The sequence below is a fragment of the Phyllobates terribilis genome, unplaced genomic scaffold (assembly GCF_046119375.1).
Source record: "Phyllobates terribilis strain yellow unplaced genomic scaffold, ASM4611937v1 Scaffold_473__1_contigs__length_1414477, whole genome shotgun sequence".
NCBI lineage: Eukaryota > Metazoa > Chordata > Amphibia > Anura > Dendrobatidae > Phyllobates > Phyllobates terribilis.
In genome coordinates, this window is record NW_027363233.1 from 1,276,456 (window position 1) to 1,303,537 (window position 27,082).

Below are 27,082 nucleotides of genomic sequence, written 5' to 3' on the forward strand. Positions count from 1 at the left end.
TATCTGGGCTTTTTTTCCAGTAGATTCGTTGTATCTGGGCTTTTTTCCAGTAGATTCGTTGTATCTGGGCTTTTTTCCCAGTAGATTCGTTGTATCTGGGCTTTTTTTCAGTAGATTCGTTGTATCTGGGCTTTTTTTTCCAGTAGACTCGTTGTATCTGGGCTTTTTTTCCCGTAGATTCGTTGTATCTGGGCTTTTTTCCCAGTAGATTCGTTGTATCTGGGCTTTTTTTCCAGTAGATTCGTTGTATCTGGGCTTTTTTTCCCAGTAGATTCGTTGTATCTGGGCTTTTTTTCCAGTAGATTCGTTGTATCTGGGCTTTTTTCCCAGTAGATTCATTGTATCTGGGCTTTTTTTCCAGTAGATTCGTTGTATCTGGGCTTTTTTTCCAGTAGATTCGTTGTATCTGGGCTTTTTTTCCAGTAGATTCGTTGTATCTGGGCTTTTTTTCCCAGTAGATTCGTTGTATCTGGGCTTTTTTCCCAGTAGATTCGTTGTATCTGGGCTTTTTTTCCAGTAGATTCGTTGTATCTGGGCTTTTTCCCAGTAGATTCGTTGTATCTGGGCTTTTTTCCCAGTAGATTCGTTGTATCTGGGCTTTTTTTGCAGTTAGAGCTGTAGTTTTTATAAATATTTTCTGATCTCTTTTTATTACTTTTCTTGGTGAGGCAAAGTGAACAAAATAAACTCCAGAGATTCTGCCGCTTCATCTTTTTTTTTCTTTTTCATTCCATCATCCTCTCGATAGGATTTCTAGAAGATATTTTTTTTAGTTTTAACACGAACAGATGTGGTGAAGCCAAAAATGATGTAACGGGAGAATTTAACTTTGCAGGCTCAGGTCACCGAAAACATCCAATGGCTTTACCGCTACAGTGTAGAGTAAAATGACCAATCTGATATTAATCCCAGTTATGGGACGGGCTTCATAGTTGTACAATCATGGAAGACATGGAGGCCTTCAGTAGGATCCTTGGCTGTCAAGACAATGCCATTGCCACATAACACTCATATGATTGATGACATGACATGGCTTTATAACTGATGGGGAGCCGTACCCCTTCAAGCCCCACTGATTCTCAGAAAGAGGGGGATGCAGTCTTTGCCTGCACAGCGGCACTCTAAGGCTATGTGCCCACGATGCACAAATGCTCCGGTTTTTTTCCTGAACGTTTCTGTATCTCCCTGGCATGCGGATTTTACATGCGTTTTTTTCAGCCAGGGACAAGCGTTTGTCACGCGTTTTGCACATGTGATTTCGCATGCGGGTTGTCAAGCGCTTTCCAGGCGATTTTAGCATCACTTGGAAAAGTGCTTGACAACTTGGTCACACTATATAAATCCATGCAACCGGCAATTAGCAGGATCCCCCAACAATTTCTTAAGCAATGAGAAAATGCAGTCCCTAATGATGTCCTCTGACAATAAGCGGATCACGGACAGCAGATGCATTGGGTTCTGCATTTCTTGGAGAATGGGATGGGGCAGCTTCTGTCTTCTCAGTGATACAATCAGGAAGGAGATGCAGCGTGAGACAATCCCTGTCTACATCTTTGATCTGATCATCAATACAGAGGGCTGATTGGTGAAGACAGAGGGAAAGGCTAATAAAATTATTAAAAAAAAAACTTAGTTTTTCGGCTGGCACTTCCTCTGGGGTCAGTATGCCAAGACAACCTCATTGACTTCATAGCACTTGCCAGAGTGGGCAGACACGATTTTATTGCCTTTACACACGTCACCTCCACACAGGGCGATGCTGCTACGACGCCTCTGTAGTGATCAAACGTGGAGTCAAACAGCAGGGCTTTAAGAGGGCTGCCCTTTTCAATCTTGGGACAAAAACACAAAAATAAGACATCCTGTTAAGGGGGATAAAGGTAAGTAAACCGCGTTCAGTCCAGAGTGATGAATTCCAAAGACAAAGTTTATTTCGCCATCACATAACGTTTCGACCTGTTATAGGTCTTTATCAAGTATATACAAAGACATACAGGGATACTGATCCCCTTTAAGGAAAATCAGTGGCCAGAACCCTTTAAATTCCCCTTAAATGGTCCAAAACTGAAACTGTGGGAACAATATAATCCACTTAGGGTTCAGCAAACTTACAGTCAAGGGTTTGATAAAATTATCTACACCCTTGTGTCTCCAGAAAGCATAGCGTACGTTCACGTGCTGAAAATGCCGACCAGTGCTGGAGTGAGCGGAGGTCCGCAGCTTGTGACACTCCTGCTGTAGTGAAACTACAGGTCCCAGCAGACTGACGGTCTCTCATCAAGTTATGCTGGGAGCCGCAGTTTCACAAATAGTGCTAGAGGATCCATGTCAGAAATATGAGGCTGCCACTAGGGTTTCTCCCACAAATATGTAATCGGACGTGGAGCGGATCTGCACGTGGATGAGCCATATTCTCTATCTGTGAACATACTACTCCTTCACTCAGATTCTAAGTGGTTCTGCAGCGCATCTGTGCAGAGCAAGCTGTCAATCAAAATCCGGGCCGGGTTTACAGCCATCGCCCCTGATATAGCGAGCGGTGCTGTGATCCAAGACTGTAGCCGCTCCGTGCACAACGATGAGTGAAGGCCGGCGGCTGCAGGGAGGAAAGAAGTTAATTTTCTCCCGGTACCTACACTATCAATAAGGCGGCCGGGCAGCATTGTAACAATATTTATCTGCAGATTAACCCTATACCTGCAGGTACATAGCATTTTCCAAGGTGACAGGTTCCCTTTAATAAAGAGAAGATGGATAGAGCCGCATTAGTCCGTACTCACGGTGGAAGCCTCCTGACAACTTCTTGAAGAACACTTTCCACGTTTGTTCCAAGCTTCCCCGACATCTAATAGAAATAAACAGAGAAATGAATTTCTTAATACAGTTTAGAACTCGGCTACAACGAATCAGAAGAAATGAAACCTGTTTGAAGCTGACAAGCAATCAAGCCCCTCCGTAAGCCACACAGAACATGGCTACTTATGTCATCTGCAGGTGATTAAAGGAACCTGTCATGCTGAAATGGTATAAGATCTGTAGGGGGTGTTGTAGAGCAGAGAAGTTGATCAGACTGATAGACATATCTCTGGGAAGAGAGTCAGCAAAACTGGCATTATATGCAGTGAAAAGTCCTGCCGTATGTACACTAGTCCAGTGGGCGGTCCTACTAAGTGATTGACAGTTCCCTGTATGACCATGCAGGCAAAGATAGCTGTCAATCACTAGTAGGACCGCCCACTGGACTCATCTGTACAAACAGCAGGATTCCACTGAATAAATTGATACAGGAAAAACATCTATCTTTGTACCGTATTAGCCAGTAGATAGAAGAGTATTTAGATTTGAGAGTCCTCAGTGGTTGATACCATCTTTTCCGTTAGCCATTAAAAGGTAACAAATTGCAGGCTTTCCAGACTACTCAGGTCTCAGGTCTGCCTGATGAAGAAGCCGGAGTAGTCTGGAAAGCTTGCAATTTGTTACCATCTTTTCAGTTAGCCATTAAAGGTATCAACCACTGAGGACTCTCAAATCTAATGAATAAATTACAATTTATACTGAATCTTCTCCCACAAACCTATATATCGTTCTGCTCAGTTTCTCATAGATAAAACCTGTACATCTGAATGGGGCTTTAATGTTGTTATTACAATCATGTAACCGCAGATCACAAAATCTTTCATATGATCATTTTTTTAACACCTAAAACCCCAATGGGTCGTTCTTAGACCTGTGTGGCTTACCAAGCCCAATTTCTAAAAGTGGCAAGAGTGCTGTAAAATAGGAAGCTGCACATTTTTGCGCAAAAATGATGCGTCACAAAAGTTTTTTGCTTTTTTTTAATACAAAAATTGATGTAAATTCCTCGCTACATTGCCCCTTTTCCAGCCACATTTTGTAGAAAAAAATAAAAAGACAAGGTACAGACAGCGGAGTTAAATTTGCCTACAGGAATGATTTTGATCTGGAGCGCATCGTACCCGGATACAGTCACTAGCGGGAACGTCAAACATCTTCTCAATTTGTTTCTCCACCCTTTCCGGATCTGCATTCTTCAAGTCTATCTAAAAGCAAAAGTATAAATACTAATTATTTATCAAAGCTGGACAACATCTAGAAACCATATAATAAAACTGGCTTAAAATATAGTGTGAACAAGAGTTTAGGGAGAGATGTACAACTGGCACTGGCCTATAAAAGGGATTGTGTAATCGTACAAAACTAGCAAAAATGTAAAGTGCCCGGAAAACAAGGAACGTGCCATTTACCTCTTAGTAAAAATCCTATGCTTTCTCAAGAACAGAGGAATTTTAATTTCATATTTTTTTTTTAATCAAATCATTTTTATTGAAAAACTCCAACTACAAATATTCCATCTTTCAAATAACATACATGACATAGTAATTCCATAGTAAAAATATGAACAAAGTATCTGAACTTCAATTCCCATAACCCACCCTAAACCCAAATCCCAACACTCCAGAGAGAACCATTTTCAGAGCAGTTCTAGAATAACGGACTATAGCATTCGTAGAAGGGGAAGAAGATAAAAAAGTGACTAACAAAGGGGTAGCAGCGTTTTAATGTTATCATTTACTGCTTGATGCCTGAGCCGGGGAGTGCACGCTGAAAACTGTTGCAGGCTGCTGTAATCACAGGACACAAGCAAACAGCATGGCATTTCCTATCAGCAGGGAGGAAGTAAAGGGAACAGTAATGAAAGTCTCCTCCTACTCCGCTCCATATTGAAATGAATAGTGTGCATCCTACAAATGAGATGCATACAGCAAACAATTGATTTTCCATACATAGGTTTTGAGTTGACCACTGGATATACACATGTGTATCACTAATTACCAGAACTGGAAATCGAAAAAAAAGACGAGCAAGTTTGGGGTGAATCCAGCCTTCATTACTGCACAGCCGCTCAGAGGGATCGGTACTAGGAACAGCAGGAGTGCCGGCGATGTTCACAGATTTACCTGCTGCGGGACTGAAGGAGTCTGATCGTGCTCGGCTCGAAGCTTTTTACCTTGTTTCCGATAGGAATAATTGAAAGCTGTGCTTCAAAGGCCAGGAAGAAGTTTGCCACCATCTATTAGAAAATCAACAAACTTAGGATAGAAACAATATGAACATATACCCTGCTATAAGTAAGTAAAAAGCAATATGAAATATATATAATATAGGGTACTTAGTAAACATGTTGTTTGATTAAAAAAAAAAAGCCATCCCACCAGCACCAAGGTGTACCCAGTCAGTTATGTGAAGTATATAATAAAATACACTTTAGTACAATATTAGTATCTTGTCCCTTTAAATGTGCAGCTACTTCTGTCACCATGGTAACTGCATTCATACTCAGCCAATAGGATTGCTCGGTTTGAATTTGAAGAAGAAAAAAAAAGTTCTATATGGTCAGTTTGTTCCATCTCATCTGAGTGTGAAGACAGACACCTGCGATCAGCGAGATTATAGGTATAAGACGTGATATAATATAACGGACGGAGCCACATCCCATCACACGCACTCAGCGACCACAACTGACCGGAATCAGCACATTTATCAGAGGAGAAGTCATTATTCCCCAACACATGATAAGTGACAACTTCTAGATCTGCTGGGAACCCAACTAATCCCTGCTAGACCCTCCCCGGCCACCGCTCCATTCATTCTCTATGCAGGAGAAAGCGGAGTACAGCGCCCCCCATAGAGAATGAACGGACCGGCGGCTGAACATTTGCACTTCGCTCACTTCTATCTATAAGTGCTGTTCTGCTGATTGGGTCATAGCGGCCAAACCCACCGATCTAAGAGTCATCACCTATCCAGAGATCAGTGAGAACTTGTTCCAACTAGACATCCCCTTTAATTGAAGAGATCACATATCTAACAGCCAATCCTATTCATTCCCAATCTTCCCTGTGCCCAGTAATGCCCCTGGGTATATCGCCAATATGAGCCAATCACCAAACCCTCTGCTGACTGTTCCCCATGTTTTATAGATTTTGGATACGTTTCTACAAGAGAAGATCTCAGCGGCCACCATGGGGATGGGTTACTCTGCCAGCGATGGAGCAGGTAGTATCCACCAGCCTGTGATATCTCACCTTCCTCCATATTCTGCTGTTACATGCGTTTCTTCAGCTTTACCCCTTCCCAACAGAACCAACTGATGGTTTTTTCTGTTTTTTCCTCCGCTTTTTCCAAGGGCTATAACTTTTTCATGTCTGTCCACATAGTGTGAGGTCTTGTTATTTTGTAGGACGAGCGGTACTTATAAATCCCACCATTCATTTACCACATAGTACTAGAAAACGGGAAAAACATTCCAAGTGCAGTAAAAGTGCAAAAAAAAAGCCTGACCCTGTTTTTCTGGGAAGGGTTTTAACGGCGCACATAGTGTGGTGAAAATGACCTGGTAATAGGATCCTACTCCTCAGTGTGATTACAGCAAGACCAAACTTCTCCAATAGTTTTGGCAAAAGAAAAAAAACTTTTTTTTATGGTGTCACCATTTTTTCTGAGACCCGTAACATTTTCGTTTTTCGGGTTGATGGAGCTGTGTGGGGGCTTATTTTTTGAAGGGCAAGAGGACTTTATTGATAACATTTTGGGACACATATGACATGGTCATCGCTTCTTACAGGATTTTCTGTAGTATTGTGGCGAACTAAAAAAATGTAATTTTGGCTTTTTGAATTTTTTTCTGTGTTCACTGATCGTTTGTTTTTTATATTTGGATAGATTGTATTTCTCTGAAAGAGACCATACCACAAATGTGTATATTTTTATTATCTTTATTTTTAGTGGGAGGTGAGCTGAACGTGTGGGGTTTTAATATTTTAAACTTTTTTTTTTTTTTTTTTAATTTTCACTGCATTTGTATACATTATCTGATTGCTTGTGCTATATACAGCGATACCACAGTAATGCTCCATATAGCAAAATCACGGTCTTCTTTACAGCCCAAATGAAGCTTTATGATGACAGGCACGGAGGCTTCAGCAGACCCCCGGATGTCATAGCAGTCCATCTGCGCCCTGTGATCGCGTCACAGGAGCGCCGGTGGGCACATGGAACGATGCGTCCCAATGCCGGTGCACTGTTAATGCTGCTGTTAGAGATTGACAGCAGCACTGAACAAGTTAACAGTGGTGAGCAGATCTTCGCTCCACTCGCAGCTCTTAGAGGCAGGTCCTGGTTGTTTGTCACAGCCATTATCTGCCATGTACGGGGCGAGCTGACTCTGCTCCATACACCCGCTACTGACTTATACCATAGACGTACAGCAGATGTTGGTATGGAGTTAAAGCGGTTGTCCAGATTTTGGGTCATTTGTTTTTTTTTACTTTAATGCAAGTATTTGGGGCTAAAATTGATTTCTGTAATTGAGTTTCATTAAAAATGTTGCCTTCTGTAGCATCTGTGCTGCACTGTCTATTCCTGGCTGCAAAATTAGCTAACTGAGAATCTATCAGTGAGCTCCTTCTGACAGTCTTAAGGAGGATCATTTGTGGCCTGCTGGAGGTCATTTTGCAGGGCTCTGGCAGTGCTCCTCCTGTTGCTCCTTGCACAAAGGCGGAGGTAGCGGTCCTGCTGCGGGGTTGTTGCCCTCCTACGGCCCCCTCCATGTCTCCTGGTGTACTGGCCTGTCTCCTGGTAGCGCCTCCAGCCTCTGGACACTACGCTGACAGACACAGCAAACCTCCTTGCCACAGCTCTCACTGATGTGCCATCCTGGATGACCTGCACTACCTGAGCATCTTCTGTGGGTTGTAGAGTCCGTCTCATGCTACCACGAGTGTGAAAGCAGAACCAACATTCAAAAGTGACCAAAACATCAGCCAGAAAGCACTGGTACTGAGATGTGGTCTGTGGTCCCCACCTGCAGAACCACTCCTTTACTGAGGGTGTCTTGATAATTGCCAATAATTTCCATCTATTGTCTATTCCATTTGCACAACAGCATGTGAAATTGATTGTCAATCAGTGTTGTTTCCTAAGTGGACAGTTTGATTTCACAGAAGTTTGTTTTACCTGGAGTTATATTCTGTTGTTTAAATGTTCCCTTTATTTTTTGAGCAGTGTACATAAAAAAATTACTGCAGCTTTAATGCTATTTATTACGTCTCAGGTAACTGTGACTAACTATACAGCATCAAAAATACCAAAAAGCTTAAATCTCCAATGGAAGCCAATAGCACCAGTGAGAACACGGCATAAGCGTAATCCAAAGGAAGAGGAGGACATTATTCACTCCAGTTTCCTGCGGCCCCTCAGGAGTATAGGTTGCTGCACGGTAGTCTGCATTCTGTGTAAAACAGGAAAAACACTTACTTAGCGGGATGAGGTCAGTAATGGCGCTCTGTCAGTTGAGGGTTGCGTTTCCTGAGAAGAGGACAGAAGAGAAGAGGACAGAAGAGAAGAGGACAGAAGAGAAGAGGACAGAAGAGAAGAGGACAGAAGAGAAGAGGACAGAAGAGAAGAGGACAGAAGAGAAGAGGACAGAAGAGAAGAGGACAGAAGAGAAGAGGACAGAAGAGAAGAGGACAGAAGAGAAGAGGACAGAAGAGAAGAGGACAGAAGAGAAGAGGACAGAAGAGAAGAGGACAGAAGAGAAGAGGACAGAAGAGAAGAGGACAGAAGAGAAGAGGACAGAAGAGAAGAGGACAGAAGAGAAGAGGACAGAAGAGAAGAGGACAGAAGAGAAGAGGACAGAAGAGAAGAGGACAGAAGAGAAGAGGACAGAAGAGAAGAGGACAGAAGAGGACAGAAGAGGACAGAAGAGGACAGAAGAGGACAGAAGAGGACAGAAGAGGACAGAAGAGGACAGAAGAGGACAGAAGAGGACAGAAGAGGACAGAAGAGGACAGAAGAGGACAGAACAATCGATCCTACAACATAAAGGAAGAAGCAGAACAACATCTGCCATTACATCAAAAGGTATTTGAGAGGAAAGAGGAACACCATGTGGACCATCCTGCTGGGACCTCTCTGCCGATATCATCATACGGCAATACCGGCTGGTAAGTAGAAATCCACCAAAGTAATAATCGCAGGATAGTAGTAATCTAGTGGTAGTATATCAGTATTAGTGTAATTTGAGTAATAATACTAGTGATAATAGTAAGAAAGTAATAAAATAACAGTAGTAATAGTAGTAGGTAGAATAACAGTGTGATCCAGGGTTCTAGGACTGATCGCCTTTTCTCGGGGTCAAGAAGGAATTTTTCCGCTGTGACACAAATTGACTGAAGGTGTCCTGAGGTTTTTGCCTTCTTTTGGATCAACACTGTAGGTATAGGGTAGTATTAGTAGTAATAGGAAAGAAGAATAATACAGTAATAAGATAGCAGGATAATAATAATATAAACTAGTTATATCTCTAGAAAGAACAAAGAGTAAATAAAAATTATAGACGTAGTTCAATCAATACTGTAATATTAAATAGTTATAGAAAAGTTAGAGTAGTACTTTAATAAGAAAGCAGGACATAAGACAAAATATATAAAAAAAATTATATTAAAAACTGTAGAAGTACATTTAGTACAGTAATAGTAATTACATAACTAGTAACATAATTAGGTTTGATCTAGGGTTCTAGGACTGATCGTCTTTTCTCGGGGTCAAGAAGGACTTTTTCCCCTGTAACACAAATTGGCTGAAGGTGTCCTGGGGTTTTTGCCTTCTTCTGGATCAACACTGTAGGTATAGGGCAGTATTAGTAGTGATAGGAAAGAAGAATAATACTGTAATAAGATAGCACAATGTTAATAATAACCATCTCAAATAGTTAGATTTATAAAAACAAATTAAAATAACTCCAGTAGTACAATAATTAGCATAATATTATATAACTTGTAATAACATTATTAGGTTTGATCCAGGGTCCTAGGACTGATCGCCTTTTCCATAGGTCAAGAAGGAATTTTTTCCCCTAAGAAACATATTGCCGTTAGGTGTCCTGGGGTTTTTGCCTACTTCTGGATCAACAGCTTTAGGCAAAGGGATTTTAGTAATACCATTATTAGAATCACAAGTATAATAAAAAAAATTTAATTAAATTTTTTTAATTAGTGTTATAACAGTTACAATTAATTGCATTACGGCAATAATAATAAATAGTAAACATGGTGGTAATAATAATACAAAAAACTAGTCCCAGTTACTAAGTTAGTGTAGTGTTAGTGTAGGGACCCATCTGAAGAGGTCGCCTTGACGTTGGCAGATGGGCTCGCACAATTTGCTCAAAATGTGCGCTAAGAACCTCATATTTCTATGTACAGGAGATCTAGCAGTAATTCCATTCAGGAGATATATATCTGTGTACACACACACACACTTTGTTATATAATTTTGTGCAGCACACAGGGCAGGGATACAGGTACAGGGCGAGAGTGTTACAGTGATATTATAACTCGGCCTTAAGGATAAAATGCTGATAACTACAGATTCTGGAAACACATCCGAAACTAGACCTTGTAAGTAACTGGTTCCCAGCTAGTGGTGAATATGTACAGGGCAGTCCGGTACCAGGACCCGCTCTATAGGACACATTATCATCAGGCAGGTCCTGTCAGGGCTCTTACAAGATCTGCGGCAGAAGTGTGGCTGTATAACACAGTCCTGCTCCTGCCTCAGCCACCGACAGTGGAGCCAACCTTGATCCTGGCAGCTTAATCCACTGTATGACACAGTAGGGGGCTTCCACAGCATTTAGGCACTTTAGACAGGAGAGGGAGGCGCGATCATGGTGCCGATGAGTTTCTATGGCAGCCGAGATCTAACAATGGACCCCATGACGGCCATCTTACTGCTCCTATTAGACCCCGGCCGAGGAAAGGTCTATGAGGACACCGGTCAGACTTATGTCGCCTGCTCTGCACATATTAGAAATGCCTAGGGCTGATTAGTTTGCCATTTGTAAATCTGATCCAGCAGCGCTGGGCTACCACTGACGTGATCAGGGCTATTGAGCTCCTAGATTGGACAGAGGAGCTCAGTCTTCAGCAGGAGCTGGCCGAGGAGAGCGGAGCAACTTGCATGGGGCTGCTGCACAAGAAGTAACTCAAAAGGTGGAGATTTACCCGGAGACGTGGTGCCCGGGCTGTGATCGGCTGTGCAGGCTGCATAGTCGATGCCTCCTAGGACCCGAACTTCACCCCAAACAGGCACAGCAGAGCTCGGACCGACAAAAGTTCTTTTGCATTGGAGGAGAGACCCTTTTCGATATCTGACCAGGTCCCCTGGGCTCCCCACCCTCTGGGACTCGCATCTGTGGTAATTGTGCTAGTGACCCCAAGTACCCAGGGAACCCCCCGAGATTGGTGGCAGGATGAGCCTAACCTCTATAAAGATTTTACTGACCGGGGTGATAAGGACATCTTCCCTTCCAAGTGCCCCTTAAGAGAAACTTCATTATGTAGCAGATCCCACTGTAAAACCCTGGAATGGTATTGTGCTCACAGAACCCACGATATCAGGGTACCCAACAGGTACATTGCACCTCCAAGGGACATGACCGAATTTGCTATGGCTTTCTTCACCGGGCCCCTCATTTATCGTATTTTAGCTTCCGGGAGGTAGCATTCTGTCGAAGTAATCTGGATCGTGTGCTCGCGATTCCAGACGAAATCCATGACACAGTGATGGCAGGGTGAGATATTGCGTGATCACCCCGGTGTCGTCTGAAGAATCCCTGACGCTGCGCATTAAAAAGAATATTGCACAGTGACAAGATCCTGCTGAGCCACTGAGAGTTAGAATTGACAACCGACACATGCGCAGAGTAGCAGGGACTAGCCCAGCCCCTGAAACAGGCATCACTGATGACGCTTCATTCAGGGTGGGGAAAGAGGCAGCAGCAGGGACCGCAGCCTCTGCTCCCTGATCACGTCCGTCTTCATATCCCAGGATGCACTGGGGATTTTCAAACTAAATGTTATCAAACAGGAAGTTGGTAAAAAAAACAAATGTATACACACATACAAACACACCCCAGTTAGATAAATTTAGATGAACTTTTAATTAAAGTATATTAGAAAAGCAATTACCATATTTTTCGGACTATAAGACGCACCGGACCATAAGACGCACCTAGGTTTTAGAGGAAAAAAAAAAAAAAATTAAGCAAAAAATTGTTCATGATGCACTTTTAAGGGGGAGGGGGTCTTCTGCTGACACTGGTATAGGGGTAATACCCAATTTTGACAATATCCCCTATCCTGGTATATATGCCCAACCCCCTTCCTTTTATACGTGGCCATCATCCCCGTCCAGGTACGCACGGCGGCCATCATCCCCGTCCAGGTATGTATGGCCCCCTCATCTTTATCCTGTTTTGTATGGCCCCCTCATCCATACCCTAATATGCATGGTCCCCCTAATCCCCATCAGGCTGCACATAAAAAAAATAAACTCTTATACTCACCTTTCTTCTCTCTCCTCCTGTCTGCCCGCACTGATCTCTCCATGTGAGTTGCACGTCACTGCCATGCGCGGCTCACATGGAGAGATCAGCTGCCGGAAGTCACTGCTCCCCACGCCGGGTCTGTGTGCGCGGGGAGCAGTGACTTCACTCTCCTTCATAGCCGGCACACAGCTTGGCCGCGCTGCGGTTCCTGCTGCTGCCGGGCTATAGCGTGTGCCCGCTTATTAAAAGGCATGAATATTCACCCCCTCCCCACGCCCATGGGCGTGGAGAGAGGTTGAATATTCATGCCCTTTAACAGAGGGCACAGGCGATTCCGGCAGCAGCAGGAGCCGCAGCGCAGCTACACTGTGTGCTGCTATTAAGGAGCAGTGAATATTCATTTTCTTTAGCAGCAGGGACAGTGTAGGCTGCACCGCTGCCTCCTGTGCCCCGCTCCTCCACAGCTACCACTCCCCTCACACCCCACATCTATAATATAACCGGGAATGCGGGTCTCTGTCCAAAGTCTCGATAGACTGCGCATGCGTGACGCGCAGTCTGGCTCCAGACAGAAGACCGCATCCAGCCGTTACAGGTAAGAGGTGTATGGCGTCGGACATCGCGGTGTGTGTAGGCACTGAACACACACTGCGATCTCCGGCGCCATACTTACCTGACCAGGAGGAGCGTTGCCGCGGCGCCTCTCTTCAGCGGAGACCGGGGGCGGAGTGAGACGTCGGATCGGCGCGTGCGCATAGCGCTATCCGGCGCCATTTTTATGAAGACACATTTACAGTGTGTCTTCAGCAAATTGGCGCCGGTCGGCGCTGTGCTCTGTCGCCGCACTCCTCCCCCGGCCTCCGGCAGAACAGGACGCTGCAGCGCTGGAGTACAGAGAAGAAAGGCGAGTATAAGTGTATATTTTTTTGGGGATGAGGGGTGACACGCATACCAGGATTGGGGATGAGGGGTGACACGCATAATGGCATTGGGGATGAGGGGAGCCACGCATACCGGGATTGGGGATGAGGGGAGCCACGCATACCAGAATAGGGATGAGCGGTGCCACGCATACCGGGATTGGGGATGAGGGGAGCCACGCATTCCAGGATAGGATGGCGGGGGCAGCACAAATACCAGGAATATATATACACACACACACACACACACACACACACACACACACACACATACACACCCCCCCCCATTCGGACTATAAGACGCACCCTCCATTTTCCTCCAAAATTTTGGAGGAAAAAAAGTGCGTCTTATAGTCCGAAAAATACGGTAGATTATTAAATTAAATAGAGATTTAGGATTAAATCAGTGTAGGGTACGGACAACCCCTTTAATGTTAATTGAAATCAAAACAGTTCCCCGTTGTATTAATAAGGCAGTGATTCCAACTGTATTACCACTGGGAGACCCCCCAACTCACACTCCTATTTCTTATGTCTTCATCGATCCCCCAGAACACAGCCCTGCATTACAGCGTCCTTCAGGCTTTGTCCAATTATTTTCTCCAAATTTGTTTGCCGATCAGTGGCAAGAGGCTGTTGAGCTACTCAATCTCCTTGTTCCTTTGGAAAATTGGCACACTCTTGCATATAACAGTAGAGAATGGCCAAATCTTACGGAGACACTGGTAGATCGCAACGAAACATGGAGAGAGCAGATGTTCAGCGGTGAACTTGGAGTCTCCCTCCTCTATGAAGCTTTGCCGTACACATGGATAAAGATAGATAAAAGGCACATTACCTGTGGGTAGCCCAAGTGTGAAGTAATTGTCAGGTCCAGGATTGAACTGGGCGATGCAATTACTTATGTATTTTGCTGCCCATTCGCTGGCCAGGGCATAGTCATCAAGAATCACCAGCCGCATGATTGTGCCCACAAGCTCTCGCCTGGCAGCATGTGGCTAACAAACTGAAAAGAGAAGCGACACACAAGATAAGAGGTGACAATAATATACAAAAGAGGTAACACAATAATACACAGTCGACAAGTTTGGAGACTGAAACACATTCTGGCTTTCATAAAGTTTGCTGCTTCAGTTTTTATAGTGTCAATTTGCATTAACTGTAGATTGTTATGAAGAATGATCAGATGAATTGTTAAAAAAAAAAAAATGCATATTAATTTTTTCCCAAGGAAATTACTTAACCACAAAACCCCCATTTCCACAGTCATGCTTACTGAATTACAAGAGCAGGCTGGTGCTTCAAATCATTGTCTTCTGATTACCTTCAAGAAAACATGTGCAGTCATCATTGCTTTGCAGGCAAGGCCATTGCTGCTTGTAAGATTGCCCCTAGATCAACCATTTATGGGATCATTAAGAATTTAGTCTGCGGTGCATCATATACGTGTTGTGACGGATCAGCTCTTGGGTAGGCGCAGGTTCACACAGGAATGCAGTCCGCAGGTTCCAAAACAAACTGGTGGTTTATTAAATGTCCATAAACCAACCAGGAAACCAAAACATAACAGCTCTTTCAGCTGCTCGTAAAACTCGGCCCTTTAATCCGGGCCCACTAACTCCCTACACTATGTGTGCTGGAGCCTGCTTCTCCGGGTCCTACATCACCAAAGCTTGGCACTTCGGGGACACATACCTCCTGTCCACGACCTGTCCGGCAGCAACCTTACATACCCCCCCCCCTCTGCCCAAAGCAGGGGGTGCATGGCACCTTCTGCCACCATACAACAGATACACAAAAGGTATAACGCAGTATTTCCCAAATACTAAGGAGATTCTGAAAACATGACCTATGGGGGTCCGTGAGGATGGGGTTTGGGAAACACTGCTATAACAGAACAAAACTAAAAATAACCAGTCCATACAGCACGGCATCAGCCGTTTAAATCTAGTGCTTTTCTCTGCCTCCAGCAGACTGAGCAGCACATGCAAGGTTTGCTCACAATGCACAACACACAGCACCACTGAGACAGGCGCAGCTGTCTTAAATCAGGCCTTCCAAGACCTGGACTGGAGGTAAGTGAGCAGCTGTTTCCCCCCCAACTCTTTCAGCTGCTCTTGAAACCCGGCCCTTTAATAAGGCCCATTAACTCCCTCCCAGCACTATGTGTTCTGGAGCCTGCTTCACCATGTCCTACATCACCGAAGTTTGGTACTTCGGGGACACATACCTCCCGTCCACGACCTGTCTGGCAGCCACCTTACAGTGTGCTGCACTGAGTTAGACCAGAATTGAACCAGAAGATAACTGAAGGTAACTGCACAGCCAGAGTAAAAAATGTTTCCCTTTGTTTTCACTCTCACCCCTATAGTCCTACACGTTCTACTAACCCTTCTCATCCCTACACCTAGTAATGAACTGGTCATCTCTCCCTCCATCTCACCTCCTCCTCAGATCTGTTCCTCAACATACAATCCTCTGTCTCCAAACACAGACAGCCACCTCACGCTCTCTCCTGCTGCTCCTCACTGCTGGCGATATCTCTCCAAATCATGGCCCTCCTCACCACATCCCCACAGTCACTTCTACCTCTCATCCACAATCTATCAAATTTCCACAACCTTTCTAACCCTATACCCATTGCCCATCCCCTGCTTCCCCAATCCCACTAACAGGAGCTCTATGGAACGCTCTCTCCGTCTGCAACAAACTTTCCTACATCCATGACCTTTTCATTACTAACAAACTTTCCTTCCTTGGCATCAATGGTACCTGACTCACCCCCTCTGACATGGCCTCTCCAGCTGCACTTTCATACGTTGGATTCCACCTTTCCCACACCCCTCGCCCCATCGGCAAGCATGACAAAGGAGTTTGTTTTCTCCTGTCAGATAACTGTACTCTGCTGGCCGACTAATCCAGCTGTCCCCCCCTCTATTCCCTGGCCTCTCCCCTCTGTCAATCCCTTCGCTGGCTCCCCATTATCCAGAGACTCCAGTTGAAAACCCTAACCATGACATACCAAGCCATCCACAACCTGTCTCCTCCATATAACTGTGACTTAGTGTCCCGGTACTTACCTGCACGCAACCTCCAATCCTCACAAGATCTCCTTCTCTACTCCCCTCTTATCTCCTCTTCCCACAATCACACGCAAGATTTCTCCCATGCATCCCCCTACTCTAGAACTCTCTACCCCAATATATCAGACTGTTGCCAACCGTGGAAACCTTCAAAAGGAAGCTGAAGATCCACCTCTTCTGACAAGCCTACAATCTGCAGTAACCACCGCTCCATCATACCACTGCACGACCAGCTCTACCCTCACCTACTGTATCCTCACCCATTCATTGTAGACTGTAAGCCCTCGCGGGCAGGGTCCTCGCTCCTCCTGTACCAGTCGGTGATTCGTTTTGTTCAAGATTATTGTACTTGTTTTTTGCTGTGTATATCCCTTTTCACATGTAAAGCTCCATGTAATAAATGGCACTATAATAAATAATAACTTAATAGGGGGAGGTTAATTTGCTGTGAAGACTTCAGGACTCTGAAGAAAGTCCAGCAAGTCCCTGTATCATCTCCTACATAGGATTCAGCTATGGAATTGGTTGATCATCAGTGCAGAGCTTGCTCAAGAATGGCAGCAGGCAGGCGTCAGTGCATCTGTACACACCGTGAGGAGAAGGATTTTGGAGGCTGTGCTGGTGTCAAGTAGGGCAGCAAAGAAACCACTTTTCTCCATGAAAAAGATTAAGAACAGGATTATAAAATGCAGTAAACTACAGTGATTGGATTACAGAGGACTGGGGTAAAGTTATTTCCCTGATGAAGGCCCCCTTCAAACTGTTAGGGACATATGGAAGAATGAATGTCCGGAGAAGAAAAGCTGAGCGCTACTTTGAGTCCTGTGTTATGCCAACAGTAAAACACCCCGAGACGAGTCATGTGTGGAGTTATCCATCATCAAAAGGGAGTGGGCTCACTCACAATTATACCTAAGAACACAGCAGGAGCATTTTTGGTGATTAACAATGCATATATGAGCATGACGGAGAATATGTCACAAGGCAAAAGTGACAACTAAGTGTCTGGGTAACATTAACATTTTGGGTTCATGGCCAGTAAACTCTCCAGATCTCAATTCGATTGTGGTCACTCCTCAAAAAGCGGGTGGACAAACAGAAATGTATGTAGTGAGCTCCTAGCACTGATTAGACAAAAATTGTCCGTCGTCAGTCAGGATTTGGCCCAGCAGCCGATATCCAGCTGCCAAGGCGAAGGGAACGAGTCTTGAAAAATAAGGGTCAACACTGAATATTGAATCTTTCCATAAACTTGATGTATTTGTCAATAAAAGTATAAAACTTATAAAATGCTGATAATTGTACTGCAGTAACCACAGAAACATCTGACTAAAAGATCTAAAATCACTGAAGTGAACACCAAAATTTCTATCAGTCACAAGACTTTTGGCCAGAACTGTACATAAAGTGACACAAAACAAGATACAAGACATAGGTCAAAAAAAATTCTCCATCTTCTTCGTTACGTCAATCCGTGAAAAATGGGACTGCACTCAGATGTCATCTGAGTGCAGTGTGATCTTTTCCAAGAACTCATTAACTTGTATGGCCGAGCATGATCCGAATATTAGATGAAACTCAAGCATAGTGATTTTTGTCCTCGGACAGACTGTCTATGGGGCCGTGCACATGTCCGATTTTTCTTCTTGGACAAACACTAGACACAGTGCGATTCAATGTTTTGTCAGATCGCACTCCGACCGAAAACACTGCTATCTGCACCTGCCTTAACATTGCAACGCTAACAATAGTGATCTCAGCAAGGACTGCTGGGAGATTTCAGCTCAGAAGCCTGCAGATCTCTGAATGCAGCTCTAGACTATCACTGGCTGTAACTCAGGATTAGTAATCGATACGTTTTTCAAAAGTTACACAATAAACTATAATAAATTACTCTCATGTGAACAGAAATTCTAAAGGAGAACTCTAACACTAAGATATTAACTTAAGGAGGAATTCACACATCCGTGGTGGGATCCGAGGACCCGGCCCGGCTCTCCGGACCTGATCAGTGCCTCATCTATTCCTAGGAGGTAATCACAGATCAGCACTGGTGACCCAGTGGTTGTCAGATCTGAGCTCGCTCCGTGGAGCACAGATGTGTGAATTCAGCCTTACAGAAGTTGTCCCAGAGTAGAAAGTCAGAGCTGTTGTATTACAGCGCCACCCCTGGGCACAGGCTGTGTGTGGCATTACAGCTCAGCACCTGTCACGTCACTAGACCGGAGCTGTAGTACCAGACACAACCTGTGGCCAGGACTGGCGCTCTGTGTTCCTTTTTCTCATGGACAAACCCTGTGCAGAAAAATACAGAATCCAGGAACCTCCAAACATGGCAGACATCGCCAAGTTCTAACAGTGCATAATGGGCAGAGCTCCAGCCATACTGTCAGTGACTGGAAACCTGGTTTATAGTCCAACTGCTGACAGGTGAGAGGCTGCGGCTCCCTGTAATCACCGGCTCTGACCCGTCACCGACCATTGCTGCTCTACAGCAGTCTATGAGCCGCTCTCTATAGTGCAGGGGACTAACCACATCCACAGGAAGCCAGGGTGTCCCCCCAGGACTGAGGCTGCCCCCCCGGGAGCTCAGTGTGGGGTGCGCAGTCATCCGCCATGTCTCCCCAATACTCAGCAGCCTCACCACCAACCACTCGCTCTGCAGCCTCCTCCCTGGTAAACGCTAGAATGTATGGGCTCCTTCCAGGTATGACGTCGTTTCCGTGGGCGTGTCCTGACTGCATTATGGGCGTGTTCTAGTTTAGCACCAGACGCCATAGATTCATGCAGAAAGTGATACGGTGAAGCTTCAGGAGGAGGTCAGTGCTGGGCTCTGGGGGGGTGCTGCGGGCTTTGGGTGGTCTGGGATGATGATGATTGATGATGATGCAGATGCACGCGTGTGGGGGCTCTGGGAGCTCTGTGGGGATGCTGCCGGCTGTGGTGGCATGTCTATGGCTCTGGTGGGGGCTCTGTGGGCATGCTATGAGCTGGTGGTGGCTCTGGAGGGATGCTGCGGGCTTGTGGGGGCTCTGTGGGGATGCTGGGGGCATGCTGCTGGCTGGTGGGGGCTCTGGAGGGATGCTGCGGGCTCATGGTGGCTCCGGAGGGATGCAGCGGGCTGGTGGGGATGCTGGGGGCATGCTGCGGGCTGTGGTGGCATGTCTATTGCTCTGGTGGGGGCTGTGTGGGCTGGTGGTGGCTCTGGAGGGATGCTGCGGGCTTGTGGGGGCTCTGGAGGGATGCTGGGGGCATGCTGGCTGGTGGGGGCTCTGGAGGGATGCTGCGGGCTGGTGGTGCCTCTGGGGGGGATGCTGCAGGTCTGTGGGGGATGGTGGGGGCATGCTGTGGGCTGGTGGGGGCTGATGATGCACGCGTGTGGGGGCTCTGGGAGCTCTGTGGGGATGCTACGGGCTGTGGTGGCATGTCTATGGCTCTGGTGGGGGCTCTGTGGGCATGCTGCGGGCTGGTGGTGGCTCTGGAGGGATGCTGCGGGCTTGTGGGGGCTCTGGAGGGATGCTGGGGGCATGCTGCTGGCTGGTGGGGGCTCTGGAGGGATGCTGCGGGCTCGTGGTGGCTCTGGGGGGATGCTGCGGGTCTGTGGGGGATGGTGGGGGCATGCTGTGGGCTTGTGGCTCTGGGGGCATGCTGCGGGCTCGTGGGTGCTCTATGGGGCTGGTGCGGGTTCTGTGGGAGCATGTTGCGGGCTCTGGAGGTAATCTGCGGGGGGGGGGATGATGCACCCGTGTGGGGGCTCTGGGGGGGGGGGTCGGATGATGCACGCGTGTGGGGGCTCTGGGGGGATGCTGCGGGCTGTGGTGGCATGTCTATGGCTCTGGTGGGGGCATGCTGCGGGCTGGTGGTTGCTCTGGAGGGAAGCTGCAGGCTTGTGGGGGCCCTGGGTGCATGCTGCGGGCTCCGTGGGGATGCTGAGGGCATGCTGCGGGCTCTGGAGGTATTCTGGGGGGGGATGCTGCGGGCTTGGTGATGCACGCTTGTGGGGGGGGCGGATGATGCACGCTTGTGGGGGGAGGGGCGGATGATGCACGCTTGTGGGGGGGGGGGCGGATGATGCACGCTTGTGGGGGGGGGGGGCGGATGATGCACGCTTGTGGGGGGGGCCGGATGATGCACGCTTGTGGGGGCTCTGGGGGGGATGATGCACGCGTGTGGGGGCTCTGTGGGGATGCTGCGGGCTGTGGTGGCATGTCTATGGCTCTGGTGGGGGCATGCTGCGGGCTGGTGGTTGCTCTGGAGGGAAGCTGCAGGCTTGTGGGGGCTCTGGGTGCATGCTGCGGGCTCTGAGTGCTCTGTGGGGATGCTGAGGGCTCTGGAGGTATTCTGGGGGGGATGCTGCGGGCTTGGTGATGCACGCTTGTGGGGGGGGGCGGATGATGCACGCTTGTGGGGAGGGGCGGCGGATGATGCACGCTTGTGGGGGGGCGGCGGATGATGCACGCTTGTGGGGGGGGGGCGGATGATGCACGCTTGTGGGGGGGGCGGATGATGCACGCTTGTGGGGGGGGGCGGATGATGCACGCTTGGGGGGGGGGCGGATGATGCACCCCTGCCGGGGGGGGGGCGGATGATGCACCCCTGCCGGGGGGGGGGCGGATGATGCACCCCTGCCGGGGGGGGGGCGGATGATGCACGCTTGGGGGGGGGGCAGATGATGCACGCTTGGGGGGGGGCGGATGATGCACGCTTGGGGGGGGGCGGATGATGCACGCTTGGGGGGGGGGATGATGCACGCTTGGGGGGGGCGGATGATGCACGCTTGGGGGGGGGCGGATGATGCACGCTTGGGGGGGGCGGATGATGCACGCTTGGGGGGCGGATGATGCACACGTGTGGGGGCTCTGGGAGCTCCGTGGGCATGCTACGGGCTGGTGGTGGCTCTGGAGGAATGCTGCGGGCTTGTGGGGGCATGCTGCGGGCTGGTGGGGGCTCTGGAGGGATGCTGCTGGCTCGTGGTGGCTCTGGGGGGATGCTGCGGGCTGGTGGTGGCTCTGGGGGGATGCTGCGGGCTGGTGGGGATGCTGGGGGCATGCTGCGGGCTGTGGTGGCATGTCTATTGCTCTAGTGGGGGCTGTCTAGGCATGCTGCGGGCTGGTGGGGGCTCTGGAGGGATGCTGCGGGCTCGTGGTGGCTCTGGGGGGATGCTGCGGGCTGGTGGGGATGCTGAGGGCATGGTGGGGGCTCTGGAGGGATGCTGCGGGCTGTGGTGGCATGTCTATTGCTCTGGTGGGGGCTGTGTGGGCATGCTGCGGGCTGGTGGTGGCTCTGGAGGAATGCTGCAGGTTTGTGGGGACGCTGGGGGGGGCTGATGATGCACGCATGTGGGGGCTCTTTGGGGATGCTGCGGGCTGTGGTGGCATGTCTATGGCTCTGGTGGGGGCATGCTGCGGGCTGGTGGTTGCTCTGGAGGGATGCTGCAGGCTTGTGGGGGCTCTGGGTGCATGCTGCGGGCTGTGGTGGCATGTCTATGGCTCTGGTGGGGGCATGCTGCGGGCTGGTGGTTGCTCTGGAGGGATGCTGCAGGCTTGTGGGGGCTCTGGGTGCATGCTGCGGGCTCTGAAGGTATTCTGGGGGGGATGCTGCGGGCTTGATGATGCACGCTTGTGGGGGGGCGGATGATGCACGCTTGTGGGGGGGCGGATGATGCACGCTTGTGGGGGGGCAGATGATGCACGCTTGTGGGGGGGCAGATGATGCACGATTGTGGGGGGGGGCAGATGATGCACGATTGTGGGGGGGGGCAGATGATGCACGCTTGTGGGGGGGGGGCGGATGATGCACGCTTGTGGGGGGGGGGCGGATGATGCACGCTTGGGGGGGGGGGGCGGATGATGCACGCTTGTGGGGGGGGGGGGCGGATGATGCACGCTTGTGGGGGGGGGCGGATGATGCACGCTTGTGGGGGGGGGGCGGATGATGCACGCTTGTGTGTGTGTGGGGGGCGCGCTTGTGGGGGGGGCGTCCCAGCAGATGGCACCCTGCAAACATTATATCCCCCCAGAGACCCCATAAGGAGAGTGTGCCCGCCCCCCTGCAGCCCCCTATTCAGCCCTGGCAGCCGGCAACATCACCATCCCCATGGCCTCATAGCTGAAATCATGGAACTTGTATTCAGCTTCCAAAAAGTCCACCAGCCTCACCTTCCAGGGCTGCTGCCTTTTCGAATAGCTAGATAAGATGATCTCTAATGCCATGGGGAGTAAGAGTATTTTGTTTCTGCAACAGAGGGCCATATGCCCTCCTCCCAAGAGACGCACAGTCCAGTTTTGGTCCTTTCGGAAATTTTCAGTGTAGAAAAGCAACCAAAAGGACAACACTCCGGCCCACCAGGAAAAGAAGAGACCTTCCTTTAGGCTAGCCCCCTACTGGCATCAACGAACCCACCAGCGCTGGTCTGCCAGACCCGGATCTAGAAGATTCCCACCTGGGATGTTTCTTGGGGTGGGTGGCCGTCTCCTTTGGTTCCTTGATCAGTGGCTCTCGGTAGTCAACAACGCTTGGGTCTGAGATGTTGTCGACTACAGCCACAAAATAGATTTTTCCACGCTGCCTTGTTTTCGAGACCAATTTCCCTAAAGACCCCCTTCCCTTATTCCTGGGTTTTTCAAGGCTATTGATTTGCTATCCAAAGCAGCATCATGATCTCAGTTCCAGGACGCTGAGACATCAGACACCGGAGGCAGGATGAGGGGTCGGGGCAAAGCCAAGGACCTTACCCACAATCCTCCCATAAATGCACTTTTATTAAATTAGAATTATTTCTATACATAATGGTAAAATGTTATTTCTATAATATTTCTACAATTAAACGTTTGAGATTTCTGTGGTAATGGTTATTTTGTTTCTTTTAAACCTGTTCTGAATGTAAATAAAACATTTCTCTGATTAAGCTTCCACATTGTATTTTAGCCTTTCATTTTACTCATAGGGCAGGGAAAGCCCATGATGCACCTGTGTAAACCATATAAAAGGTACTATAATAACATGGCTTAGACAGGTAACTCACTTTTCAAACAATGAAGTTCACTTGTACAAGCTGCATAGATGAAAACCTGCTTTAGGCTGTGTGCCCACGATGCAGAAATGCTCAGGATTTTATCCTGTGAGTTTCTGCAACTCCCTGGCAGAAAAAAACGCATGCGGATTGTCCATGCGGATCGTCCATGCGGATCGTCCATGCGGATCGTGCATGTGGATCGTGCATGCGGATCGTGCATGCTGTAAGGCAGCGCTAGTCATCATCCTGGGGAATACTCGCTGCAGCGCGTCAATTAATGCACACCAGCAATGTCTTTCCGGTTTTCACACTTCAGCAGTTTATTATACTTCATAAACCGCAGTTCACACATATAATGTCCACAAGCTCAAGTGGCAGACAGGCCCACTTGGCTTCAGATACAGCCTTCAGCAAGGTAATACTATAGCAATGTCCATATAACAAAGTGTATTACCTTTGTCAGGTTTTAGCTGCTTCAGTCCATTTGGTTCCGCCACCACTGTGGCTCTAGAGCTTACCACACGTGGTCTCCAGCCCTTGTCCCGTCCAAGGCCACTGGCATCTCACACACACACAGATCCAGGCTCTGCCCTCCAGGACGCTTATCCTCCAAAGCCTCTGGCTCTCCAAGGCTTACTGGCATCACTTACACACACAAGGATCCAGGCTTCTCCCTCCAGGAGTCCACCAAGCTTCATCAGGCCTCACACGGTGACACACACACGGGTAACAGGCCACAGGCCTCACGCCTATCACACCCCTTGCACCCCTGCATACTTCTGTCTCAAATTACCAGGGTTTTTATATCCTATAGAAACAGCCACAGGACCTGCGCTTATCTCACAGTCACATGTCCAGACCTTCTGTTGTGCAAAAGGACCTGTGTGATGTCACAGTCATGTGACCAGTCAGCTGAGGGAGGTACGTGGTCCGTCAAAACACACACTGAACCATTAAAGGGATGCCTGCTGCATCACAATGCGGATTGTGCATGCGGATTGTACATGCGGATTATGCATGCGGATTGTACATGCGTTTTGCTGCCAGGGACAAGCGGAAGTGAAGCGTTCTTCACTTGCATTTCCGCATGCGGGTTGTCAAGCGCTTTCCAAGCGATTTTAGCATCACTTGGAAAGTGTTTGACAACTTGGTCACACTAAATAAATCCATGCAACCGGCATGGATTTATATAGTGTGACCGAAAGAATGTTAAAAAAATAAATATATACTTACCCTCTGATGGCCCCCGGTGTCCTGCTTTCCCTCCGTTCTCCCTTGCCAGCAGCGATACACTGAAGGACCTGCTGACGTCAGCGTCGCGTGACCTGTCACATGACTATAATGTCAGCACAGGTCCTTCAGTACATCGCGAACTTCCGGCATGAGAGGAGGAGTGCAGCGGGGGGCCGCCAGAAGGTAAGTATATATTTATTTTTTATGTTATTCTTTTTTTTTTCTTTACAGTTTTCTATGGTACCCAGGTCCGGAGGACGGTCTCCTCTCCTCTATACCTGGGTACCATCCGCACACTAGAACGCATGGAATGCGCATCTACATATACAGTGATGCGTAATCCATGCGATCTAATGCAAGTCAATGGCGGCGAAAATGCAGCACTTCCGCAAAATAATTGGTAGTGCTGTGTTTTTTTCCGCAATGATGATCCGCAGAGGAAATTTCCGCAGCATGTGCACAGCACATGCGGATTATCATTGGGGAACATGGCAGGCCTTCTACCATGCGTTTTTTAAGCGTTTCTGCAGCGTTTTTGCTTAAAAAATGCATCGTGGGCACACAGCCTTAAGGGAACCTGTCACCTGTTTTTCCCCATATAAAGTACGACCACCACCTGTATGCCCTAGAGTGCTGTAAAGAAGTCGGACGGTACTAGATTGTGCCTGCCGTGCCTCAGACCGCACGGGAGGATGGTACTAGATAGTGCCTCAGACCACACAAGAGGACGGTACTAGATTGTGCCTGCCGTGCTTCAGACCACACGGGAGGACTGTACTAGATAGTGCCTGCCGTGCCTCAGACCACACGAGAGGACGGTACTAGATTGTGCCTGCCGTGCCTCAGACCACACGAGAGGACGGTACTAGATAGTGCCTGCCGTGCCTCAGACCACACGGGAGGACTGTACTAGGTAGTGCCTGCCGTGCTTCAGACCACACGGGAGGACTGTACTAGATAGTGCCTGCCGTGCCTCAGACCACACGAGAGGACGGTACTAGATTGTGCCTGCCGTGCCTCAGAGCACACGGGAGGACGGTACTAGATAGTGCCTGCCGCTCTTCAGACCGCACGGGAGGACGGTACTAGATAGTGCCTGCCGTGCCTCAGACCACACGGGAGGACGGTACTAGATAGTGCCTGCCGTGCCTCAGACCACAAGAGAGGACGGTACTAGATTGTGCCTGCCGTGCCTCAGACCGCACGGGAGGATGGTACTAGATTGTGCCTGCCGTGCCTCAGACCGCACGGGAGGACGGTACTAGATAGTGCCTGCCGTGCCTCAGACCACACGGGAGGACGGTACTAGATAGTGCCTGCCGTGCCTCAGACCACAGGAGAGGACGGTACTAGATTGTGCCTGCCGTGCCTCAGACCACACGGGAGGACGGTACTAGATTGTGCCTGCCGTGCCTCAGACCACACGGGAGGACGGTACTAGATTGTGCCTGCCGCTCTTCAGACCACACGAGAGGACGGTACTAGATAGTGCCTGCCGCTCTTCAGACCGCACGGGAGGACGGTACTAGATAGTGCCTGCCGCTCTTCAGACCACACGGTAGGACGGTACTAGATAGTGCCTGCCGCTCTTCAGACCGCACGGGAGGACGGTACTAGATAGTGCCTGCCGTGCCTCAGACCACACGGGAGGACGGTACTAGATTGTGCCTGCCGCTCTTCAGACCACACGGTAGGACGGTACTAGATAGTGCCTGCCGCTCTTCAGACCGCACGGGAGGACGGTACTAGATAGTGCCTGCCGCTCTTCAGACCACACGGTAGGACGGTACTAGATAGTGCCTGCCGCTCTTCAGACCGCACGGGAGGACGGTACTAGATAGTGCCTGCCGTGCCTCAGACCACACGGGAGGACGGTACTAGATTGTGCCTGCCGCTCTTCAGACCACACGGTAGGACGGTACTAGATAGTGCCTGCCGCTCTTGAGACCGCACGAGAGGACGGTACTAGATAGTGCCTGCCGCTCTTCAGACCGCACGGGAGGACGGTACTAGATAGTGCCTGCCGTGCCTCAGACCACACGGGAGGACGGTACTAGATAGTGCCTGCCGTGCCTCAGACCACACGGGAGGACGGTACTAGATTGTGCCTGCCGCTCTTCAGACCACATGCTGCAGATAAAAAAATAAATCAAAATATGACTGAAAGAGCACCACAGCAACAAAATATAGTACATTGATAAACAGTGTTATAATTATATCTATAATATAATCAGCTAAGCGTCCCTCTGTCTGAAGCCTCGATAGACTGCGCATGTGCGACGCGCAGTCTGGCTCTAGACAGAAGAACGCATGGAGCCGTTACAGGTAAGAGCAGTGTATGGCGCCGGAGATCGCGGTATGCCTAGACACTAAATGCATACTTATATACTTACCTGACCGGGAGGAGCGTTGTCGCGGC